This window comes from Anastrepha ludens, chromosome 3, assembly GCF_028408465.1.
Source record: "Anastrepha ludens isolate Willacy chromosome 3, idAnaLude1.1, whole genome shotgun sequence".
Taxonomy (NCBI): Eukaryota; Metazoa; Arthropoda; class Insecta; order Diptera; family Tephritidae; genus Anastrepha; species Anastrepha ludens.
In genome coordinates this window covers 81041992-81053976 of record NC_071499.1, presented here as the reverse complement: position 1 = coordinate 81053976, position 11985 = coordinate 81041992, and positions in this window count along the sequence as shown.

Below are 11985 nucleotides of genomic sequence, written 5' to 3'. Positions count from 1 at the left end.
ATAATATTAAAACAACAGGTATTATTAACAAACTTGGTTTTATTTTAAATTCTTCAAGTAAATCAAATTAATAATAATCAATAATAAGGCATATGCAAATACAAATACGTGAATTTATATATGTACATATGCGCATATACATACATATATACGCTCACTTAAGTAGGAGAGAGCAAGATGTCGAACGTTGCCGTTCGTTTGCTTTGTTTGCTTTGTCGATCGTTCCGCGCTTTCGCTTGCAGTTCATTCAAGGTAACGGCAATGAGCAAGGTAACGACATATGAGCAAGGTAACACTAATGAGCAAGGTAACGACATATGAGCAAGGTAACACTAATGAGCAAGGTAACGACACATTTTTTCGTGCGTGCAGCCTGTTAAATCGAATTATAAGACGATATCACGTCAAAAATGTATTTGCTTGCGAATAATTCGTATTTTCTGGTTGAAAATTTTTTATAATTTTTGAAAAACATTTTCCATCGGATTTCTTTCTTAGAAAAAAAGTAAGTAAATGAGCGCAGAGCTAAGCAGTTGCTTTGCGTCCTTCGGCATTTCGTTATATTCGGTTTTTTCGAATACGAAACAGCTACAACTGCAATGTACTTGTACCTAATTATTTCTTATATATGTACGTATAATAAATACAAAGAATTTTATACATACTTTTTTTTTAATTTGGAAGGCAAATGGCATTTGATCATAAGAATGCGGTTTTTTCAATATTTTTATTTAGAATTAAGAGTATTTTTTCGTAGTATTCGAATATCCCATACACTTTCACGAAAATGTTGCCCCGAACGAATCACAGCTCCCTAATATATTTGTGCCCAGAGAGAGATAATTCTATGGGGTCAATTGAAAATTTCGTCCTTGAGTGATATATAAACTTTTAAGAAATCCAATATAGAGACCCGTATAGATATGCAGCTAGTAAGAGGGGACAGAATAAAGTGAGATATCTAATACAAATTGAGTTCGAACTATATTAAAGAGGGCTTAATACAGGGTTGTCCATATTTGACGGACCCGACGGATTTCGATGACTCTTTGGGCTCATTCCAATCGACGAGGCTTGTCCGCAGGCAACAATCTTTGCGTCAATTGCATCTTATACGGGAATAAATGCAAATCAATGCGGATAATTCGTTGTAAAGTGGTCCAAACAATGCCCAACTGCTGAGAACGGCGATTTTGGGATGTCCTTGGTCGGTTTTGATTTGGCCTCTTTGGATTAGAAAGAGCATCACCAGTCGAAAACCTTTCGTACAAACGTTTAATGGTGTTCTTAGAAGGCGCACTTTTCACATTATTTAATCTTTTATATGCACATTGAGTTTTCACAATTGACTTCTTTTGTTGAATATAAATTTCAACAATTTGGGACCGCTCGCGTGGCGTGTACTGTTCCATGGTAATCTGCTTAGACTGACGCTTCCAACGCGGTATGTCATTAAGCGATCTGACGTCTCCGTCAAAAGATACAGGGTTGCCAGATGGGTCCGTCGAATATTGGCAACCTTGTAATTTATCGTCGCCGCACCTGTACTTCCAAGTGTCGTTACAATTATCGAACTCGCATTCACGCGATGAGAGACACTGCAGTTGTTCTTGTCCTTGCTAACATCGTTATGGCCTTCGCTATTGTCTCGCTTACTTATCCCCACTATTTTCGCACTTTTCTTTATGAATTGTTTCTGCCCAACAACTAACAATATAAACATAATTTTGACAAACTATTTTAACTCATTGCATTTTTTCTCGCTATTTCAGAAAATCAAACGATAGGTAACCTTAACATTGTAAAAGATGAAATAGGAAGACATTTCCATTAAATCATAAGCTTCTTAGCTTATGCATGACTTTCATTTTAGAAATAAGATTATTCTAATGTCAAAGCTCAATTAAGGAACGTTTTTAATTTTTAACTGGGTGTTTTAATATTTAAAGTTAGTAAAAAAAGGCTTCACGATTCACCATTCAGTCCATTTAACAACCAAAAAATGTTTAAATTGCCACTAAATGAATCATTAGTAATGCCAGTGGTTTAAATAAAGAAAATATTGAGAGATTTGTAATTATTTAAAATAGCGGAGAATGTTTGAAAGATATACACAATTCGAAACACAGAGATTTTTGAGATGTCTGATGTGTGCATGTATACCAGTAAAGAGTGTAAAAATGAGTGTGAAATTCAAATTTTCATGAATGTGGAGTCCGGACAAACATCTAACAGTGGATGCTTTCTTTCGAAAAGATCAAATAATTTTCTTCGTAGAGTCACCATTAACGTATTTTCAATAAATTCTCGTCTGAGCGTTCGAGGCTCCGCAATATTAGATTAGGATAAATGAGATGGTGACCCCCTAGGGATGATGATCCCCTCACATGGCCATTAATCTTAAATTCGTGCATTGCAGTACTATTGAAAGGAGATGCTGATGTGGAAAGATTAATAAATAAGATCTATATCCGAGCGACGATAGCGCCCGGCCAAATTAAGCACCAAAATGAGAACTGAGGATGTATTAGCCTTAAGAGTCCTTACGCGACTCTCCGATCCACGCGTGGATAGAAGGGCTTCGTGACTTCGTACGTCAGTGATATTTCTAAGCGCTCGTTAAATTAATACGAATTCCACCTTTACAGGAGTAGCCCACAGGTAGCCAAGGGAATCGCTACCCTATCTTTAAACGAAGAAACCGCGTCACGTGTTCTTCACCTTCTCATCAGCCAAGAAGTTTCGTGATGTTAATTGTGGTGTATTAGTTGTTTGATTACCCTCAGGATATCGAAAAATAGTTATCTGCTTACATAGCCAATTACTTCATTCTTTGATTGTAGTTACCTCAACCTGCTATTTACTACAGCGGCCTGTTAGCTTCAACTCAAATTTGATGAACTCCGACAACCTCGAATCGTCCGCAAATATGTACACTGAGCTTCGTCTCCAGATGCGGTGCGTATCTTGATGTTGTCCCACAATAAGAGGGGCCCACAGTTTTATGCCGCCTACGAGATGAGTAGCTTTTTAATGGCAGAAGTACACTCGGAGGTTTGCTATTGCCTTCCAAGGAGCAACAACTTATCCTATAATTTTTGGTGTTTTAAGCCCGTGCTTTGGAACCCCTGCACTACCCATTCAGCTAGGGGCACTTTAGCGTTGATGCGTATCTTAAATCAAACTTCTTTCTCAGCTTGATCTCAGCTTTTCTTGCGATATCTATTGCACTAGAATATAAATGGTTGGAGGCGCTCTACCGATATCAATGAGAAGAACAGGTTTTTGCAATCTCTCCAGCTGTTTAACTAACCTCGACTTCTACAAACGAGAGCTCCATCTAACATAGCTTACTCCACAAGATCTACCAGCCTCAAATATAAGCTTAATGCAACCTCAACGTATGCGTATTTATATTCAAGCTTTGCTGCAAGCCTCTCAATTTCTTAGAATGATGGCAAATGGAATAGTACCAGGATTACGGTCAACACTCTCACTAACTGCTGCGATATTTTCATCAGACCGAGCTGCACGCACATGCATAAGTCTCTTTGGTGATTGACCTTATTTAGTCACTTAACATTTTCCCGTTAATTGGAGCACCTTGCGATGAAAAGGTGCCTTCTCGAATCATTAAAAATTGTATTTATTATTTTTTCTAATCTCAACTCTACTTCAGTATTGAAATTTTACTCTAGCGATAGTCTTAGGTATGCACATAATTATTCCTTGAGATTGTATTGATTTATAACTCACTTAAAATAGAAAAAAGTATAATTAAAAAAACAACTCAGAATATTTCATTACGGCTTAATTATATTAAGCGCTACTCTTTTGTTTCGTCCTGTGGAGGTAATGAAATGTAATCAGCAAGCAGCGTTGGTCGCATTTCAAATAATCCAATAAAAATGAAAGCAAAGAAAGGGTCATTAAATGTTATAGTGTCAATAAAAAGCACGCACGGAAACGAGCACGCAAAGTCTTCACGATTTGTGCGAAAAGGATAAAAGGATTATGAGGAGAATAGGAAATTGAGAAAGGCCATTGGGTTGAGGGATTGCCGTCGTGTGACAACAGGATGTCTAATTACGCACGACTGCGATTCATTAGCATTTTTGTGCGAGATAAAGTCAAGGCGAATCGCAAACAAAGCAACGCAAGGGCAAGTAAAAGATTTCTGATGGTGTTAGACAATAAGTGGATAGTAATCAGTAGACCCTCGAGGTGCAGCAATCTTGGCTTGAAGCGATAACAAAGGATGTTGAGTATGATTGGCATTTGAGAATTCGTGAAAGAGGAATGAAAGTAAAAATCTTGATTACGAATGAAGCGATAGAGGCAAATGTGGATGGAGTCTGGGCATAGCCTAAGCTAACAAAGTTTGAATGAAGGCGACAAAGGCAAACAACTTAGCTGCCGATGCTGCCCCCACCACTACTGAATTTTAAAATTAGTTTATTTTAGAAGGATTTGTTGTCTTCGTTGCTGCTGAAGGTTATATTGCCTTCTTCAAATTAAAGTAAAATTTAGGCCACCATTTCAAAGTGAACTGAGTAGTTCGGCGCTGCCGAAGTGTGAAGATTAAAAGGAAAGATCAAAGCAAATAGCAAATTTAACTCTTTAAAGAGGGAGCCTGGTTTATGAGGTCTAAAAATTGCATCTCTTTGCGATTTTTTTTTTTTTTAAGGAAAAAATTAATTTAGCACTGCAAAGTTTTTTCTATCTTTTAATGAACAATTAAAAAGTATACAAAATTTTTGTACTGGTTAAAATAAGTTGAAAAAAATGTTTAACATAGAAATTAGTAGAGCGCTGCAACGCTGAAGTTTCCAACTGGCGTACAAGATACAGCTCGTAATTATTATCTAATATTATCTAATGAATATTCTGACATATATTAGGAATCGCTTAAAACGAAGAAAAAAAATGATTTTTTTGACCTTATAAACCAGGCTCCCCCCTTAACGATTCCACTAACTGTACAATATAAGATATTCATAAAGATTTCATAAGTGTATAGTTTGGGATGGACATTTTTAAAAATTTCTTAAAGTTTTCTGATTTTTATACATAAATTAAAACTGTGATTTATGAAATTTTTATTATCTTATGAAATTTATTTCTATAAAAAAATGAATGAAAAACAAGTTATCATGAAAAATGTTGCAAGTGTTTGTGAAAAGATTTCTAGGTTGGACAATAAAATTTTGGTGGTATCCATCTTTTTTATCCCTCTATTGTTTTGATGCCGTTTCACATAACTTTTCCACAAGTTTTCCTCACCTCGCACATAAAGGGTATTTCAAAAGACCCGCCTAGATGTTATATTCAAACGAAGCATGTAAACTTCTGATCCCTTCAAACTTCACGACTTTTATGCAAAATACGGTTCTTAAGGAATATACAAGATGAAGTCCAAAATAAACAAAACTGAGCTAAAACAGAAACGACAGGAGCTTTGTTCTGATAACTTCGAGTTTATTTATTCAAACTAGTCTCATCTGGCCCTGAAACACTGTTATGCGCAATCTGAAAGCTTTTCGAAAGAGTGTTGCATGGAAAGACTTTCAGGATGTCGGAACTAGCCTTTTGAATGGCCTCTATAGACGCAAAGCGTTTTAATTTCGTGGTCAAATGCAATTTTACGAATAGGTAGAAGTCACAGGGAGCCATATCAGGCGAATACGGTGAGTGATTGATGTTAAAATGCGATTTCTAGTAAAAAAGTCAGTCACAAGAGTGGATCAATGAGGTGGTGTATTATCATGCAATAAGCGCCAGCCTCCTCCTCCAACTCCTCCGCGGTATAGAGGGCGAGTTCGTTGCATGCGATGCAACAAACGCTGGATAGAAAAAACCCAATATAGAAAATTGCACTGATAGTTTGGCCCTTTGACACGAACTCCTTGTGGACGATTCCCTTGAACAAATGAGCATCGACTTGATTTGTGACTTCTCCAAATACGATTTTTGGGTGGTGGCTCGTCTGGGGTCTTCCACATTCGGCACCTTGACGCTTAGTTTCAGGTTCATGTTGCAAAAACCACGTTTCATCAGCAGTTACAATGTTGTAAAGAAAGTTCTCGTCTTTTCTCGCCTCTTTAATGAGGTCTTTCAAATGTTGAATTCTGAACAATTTTTGGTCCCCAGTTAACTTGCGCGGAATGAAATGTGCGCAGACCTTTCGTAAGTGCAAATGATCAGTTCAAATGCCATAAATCGATGCTTTGGAGATATTTAACTGCGACTCCATGAATTTCAACGATGATTTCGGTTCATTTTTGATAACTTTACCAACAATTTCGATAGAATTTTCGGTGATTACTGATTTTGGGCGGCCCGTATGTTCATTGTTATTTATCGTATGTGCTCACAATCATCTCTGAAACGTGTAAATCATTCATGAACTCTGACATGAGATAGACAATCATCGCCATAAACGTTTTCCATCAATTCAAATGTTTCAGTAAACGTTTTACCAATTTTTAAAACAAAATTTGATATTATCTCTTTGTTCGCAACTCATTTTTGTACCGATGACATAAACATACGAACACTTTAGACGCAATAACTTCGCTTCACCAAGCTTTCACTGGAAGTTAGCTAGGGATGTAACTTCGAACGCACTGACTCATTAAAAAGATGGCGCCATTAAAAACACTTTTATGACGCCAGTATTGCTTATTTTGGATTTCACCTTTTATGTGTAAAATTAAATCACTTAAATGCCCACTTACAGCAGGAATATTCGTAACAGAACGTCGAGGTTTTTGGTCTGTCAGTCCTTTTTCTATTCTGTACCGGACAAGTTTGTTGAAATTTTTTCACGAACTTTTGAATTGTTGACTCATTCGATCAATTATTTCCATTAAAAACACTATTGCATTTAAAATATTATACAAATCAGTAATCAGCTTCGAAAATCTTAACGCGTTTTTCTATCGCATAAAATTCTCCATCTGTGTGCTTAACAAATGTCAAATATGACATAAACGAAAGGTACCGTCATTCACTACTCACATCTAAGCGTCACTTTTGAAAGACCCTTTACATATGCTCGCCTGCGGTATACTTAGAAAAGTATGTAAGAGAACATCAACTTCCTTCTAAACGATTGCCCCTTTTAAACTTTGTCGACTTCCCCTTTTTGCGCTCGACTGCATCATCCTAAAACATCCTATAGTATTTGATTTTCTTGTAATCACACAAAAAACAACAACTGGACAACGAAAATATTTGATTTTCCTCGCTGTTGTTGACTCAAGAGCCAGAAATTAGTTTCATGCAATTAGCTTGGCTACTTAAGTTGGCCTGAACAAAGTGGCCAGCTGATGATTTCCCGACGGCAAACATTAAGCAAAATATGCTTCCGTTATTCTATTGTTGCTAATATGGTAGAAGCATTACTCTTAAAGATAGTGCTTATTTTGCACTCCCATTATTTACTTTATTTCCATTCTGATTTTCCGTTGTTTTCATTTTAGCCGTCAGGCTGTTGTGCCTCGTGCAATGTAAATTTTGTAGTTTTGCTCTTAATTTTGTCATCTAAATTATTATTTGTTGTTTTTTCCCCTCTTTCCGCGTTCGCTGCTTGCAATTTGCGCAAATCTCAAACACAGCAACAGCAATAACTATTATCATACCCGCCAACTCAGTCTACTATAATTTGATGATGTTCTTGTTACTTTTTCTTCTCGGCACGGCTTTGCATTCTAGTTTCTGTTGTTGTTGCATTTTTGGTAATTTAGTTTTTGGCGCGTGTAAATTGTATGAAAGTTTCCAGTTTATCTCCTTCCGCGCACTCATACCCAGCCATTGTATCGCTTGCTTTCCTCGCGTTTTCTCTGCTGTAACTTTACAGAATTAGTGGGATTTGGCATTTCTTCAGCTCTTAAGTTGACTTTCATTTGGCACTCGCATTTTATATTTTTTGTCGCACTGAAGTTCTGCCGAAAATGTGCTTTAAGTTTAATATCACTACTGCGTTGTGTTGTTTTTTGTTTTAATTATACTGATGGTATCTGTTGTACGTGGTTGAAATCAAAGTTTGCATCTTTTGGTAGTAGGGCAAAACAACTTGCAAATATCCCTCATGAGTGTCAGTAGTGCCATGAAATTTAATATTTGAAATATTTTTATATTATAGTCAAAACACACACCCATGTTTTTCACCGGTTTCACTTATCCGATTCCTTTTTTTACTTGTAATTTGCATGCCGAGCTTGTTGGCATAGACACTTTTTCAGCAAACATGAAGTATTTTTCAAGAAAATGTTTAGTTTCAAAGCTGAATGCAAAGGCACACCTTCCTTTTTTGTCAATTTCTCATACAGTAATTTGAGCCTGTGTTTGTTTGTTTGTTTGTTTGCTGCTTGGATCCCCTAAATAGAGTTGTGGTCAGGATGTCACACAAAATCATTCGCCCAACTTGTCCTCGTAGCTTAAGATTTTATATTAAAATATCTGATTATGCTTCGAAATACTCTTCATTGTATGCCATTACTTTTCCCATCTTTCGAGTAGCATACAGATTTCACGGGGAAACTCCTCATCTTTTGTGGTTCGATCCATTTTAACCTCTGCGAACTGCGAAAATACTGATCAGTCGGAGAGTGTGCTTTCGGTCGAAATAAATGATAGTTGGAAGTAGCAGCGTCTGCAGAGCATGGTGGCGAAGTGGATAGTGTAGAGAAAACAGAAAGTGGCGCTATTTCCCAACCACTTTTCAGCTCTCAGTGAATTGGACAGAACCCACGGACTTGCTGGCGTAATAATTGGATATTTGTATTCATTTTATTGTTGTGTAAGTCTTGAATGGGAAGACCTCTCATTTTTGTGTTCCTTAGTACATTTTCACTCTTATTGCGACTTAGGGCTGAGCCTTTGCATGCCGAGGAAAAGCTTTGCCATGCCCATCTTTATTCTGTGACCAATTTTCTTTCAGTGCTCGGCTCAAATGAGTTACGTTTCATACCGGTCTTCTGTGATGGATCTTCATCAGGTGTTGCCTCAACATGTGAACCTTGTAAGATTTTATGCTTTCCGCTCACGGCACGTTCTTTTCCTAATCGGAGTCGTTCAATAGGTATTTAAGACAATTTGATAAGATATATTAGAATAGCAAAACTTCCCGCAAATGCGAGAAATCCGTGAATACTTCAAACCGATCCTAATATTATGAAGAAACACAAATTTACTAATGTAGTGTTATAGTTGCTCGCAAATATCCGAGTTCAAATATTGTATTTCGACTAGTGCCGAGTAGCCATTGAGGCTACTTATTCAAAAATGGGCCCAATAAAAAAAAACACCATTCGCTTATGCCTTTGTAGTCATAGGAGTATTTATGGATATTCTGTTTGCTCGATTTTCGGTATGAACCGACAGATCGTTTACTCAGAAGTTTTCGATGATGAATAAAAATCGTCTAGTCTCAGGCTGCTTTAAAAGTTCCAACAACTTGAGATCACGGAGTTTCAGGATTTTTCGGGATTCAACATTTTCGCTATTCTTGATACAAAATTTTACCAGCTTTTTGTAGACTTGGATACACACGAAAATTATGTCTGATATAATAAGATTTAGAATTCCGAAACTAATTTCTGAACTTATTTATGGCACATTCGTCGAAATATTGGTGTTCTTAATGTGCGCGATTATGCCAGATTGTATGTAGTCTTTAAAAAAATGAAGTGAAGCCTCACCTAGGCAGACACTCTCCATCAGTCAACTGTTTTCCCATATAGGAAAAAATGTCCGCCTAAGCGAAGTATCTGTCTAATAGAGGTATCCTATGAATTAATATAATTTTGATTGCTGGATAAAGTCAAGTCATTCTTAAGTCAAGTCATTCCAAGCTAGAAAAGAAGTACTAGAGTCCAGGCATTTGAGATGCTTAATCGCGATGTTAAATGCCCTACACTGCAAACCTACTTGAGAGAAGTGTCTATCTTACTTAGAATGAAATGACTTAGAGTGGTGGATGTACGCAAATTTTTTTTTTTAAACCCAAGCAATACTGCTCATTGCACTTAAAGCAAGAAACTGGATTTAAAGATAGGAAAGGGCAGGTTGCGTAAGTATTGATTACTCCTCTGCAAACTTCCCAGATTGTTGGATGAATTTTACCAGTTTTTCGACACAAAAATGTACCATGTAAGTTTAACGAAAGCCAGACAGCGGCGGAAAAAATTTTCTGTATTACCTTCATCTTCCAAAAAATGTGTATACAGTGGATTAACAATGATGTCTATGGTGTCCTAACAGAGCTCATAACTGACTCCTCCTCTGATTGAAGAAGAATTTTGCCACCACCCTTTCAAGGCTTTTCAGGAAACACTTGGTTGTTTTGCCGGTGTCAATATTACACCAATGGTATTCATGCAATTTTTTACTGAGGGGCCCGATTTATCAGAATGTTTCCAGTATATATGCATGTAATTGACGCATACACCCTTTTTGGTTGTTTGGCCGAGCTCCTCCTCCTATTTGTGGCGTGTGTCCTGGTGGTGTTCCACAAATGGAAGGACCTACAGTTTGAAGCCGACTGCAAGCGGCAGCTATTTTCTATGAGAAGCTTTTTCATGGCAGAAATTCACTCGAAAGTTTGCTGAGGGGCGACTGCTATTACAAGAAACCTTTTCTTCATTTTAGTTTTTCTTGGCCACGGCGGCTCTTTCCACTATACTAGACCTAAAATTGGCTACACATCAATTGGACACTCCAAAGAACCGCAGTTCGTTAGACAGTTCCTTGCTCTGAATACAACCGTGTCCCGGCACCCACATAACTTCAAGCTCAGTCCGCTTTGAAACAAAGTTTTGCCTCAACTTAACATTCCTGAATAATTTTTGAGAAGGTGTGAACGATTTCTTTACTTTTCTTAGTGCCGTCCTGCGTGCGCGCTGCGAGTATAGGCCCAGGATAAAAAATTAAATTATAATAATCATACATTCATCTATATTTTAAAATGTATAAAAAATCGTATTTTAAACTGAGCCGCGTATACTATTTAAAAGACACTCCCTATGTTTGTGCGGACATTAAAGAGAATATAACTGAATGAACAAAATGCCAAATATCCATACAGAAAGCGTAAATCACTTGCCGCAAGCAATTTGCTGCATCAATTCAGCTGCTTCATCACACCTCCACTTTAGTGTTGTTGGCACACAATAAAATATCGAATGACACATTGAAAATAACAGCGACAAATAGGCAAATGAAGAGAAAGAGAGGAAAGAAAGTGGGAAACATGGAAATATGTACGTATAAAAAAATGGCAAAAACAATGCGCGCGTGGTAATGATGCAAATAAAAAATACCATTAAATGAAATGGAGCAGCAAGAAAAAACCAAAAACAATAGCAAAACATAAAATATAAAATGGCAAACAACAAATCAATCGAGAAGATCAAAAGAACGAACAACGATTTATTCCATTCAATTGTTTCGCTGCAGCATCGAGAAAGGCAAACACAATGCCCATTTGTCTAAGTGTCTGTATATACAAATATATACACATGTAGAGGTATATGAATATGTGTATGCTATCTAGCCACATATACGTTCATCACCATAGCGCATTCATTTCGCCAGTAATTCAGCAGGAACGCTATGCACCCACCCAACTACCCACCGAACCCAAAACTGGGTTGTCATGTACCACTTACTACATACTTGCCGCATGCTGGTTGCTGGTTGCCGGTTTCAATCTATGTATGTACATATATACATACAACCGAGCGCAATTCCGCTGCGCTGGCATTTCGAGTTGCATGGCTTAACACACACCACATTCTCATTTACGTACATACAGACATGTTGCGGCGCCTGCTTCGGCCTCACAGCGCAAAATCGAATATCGCATTACCACAATTTAAATTTTATTACATGCGACACCAACTCCAATCAGCTTCAATTTAAACTATTTCAGCTCTTCTCATATGTCTCAGTCGGTATCATTCGCTGCCACTTCACTGGCAC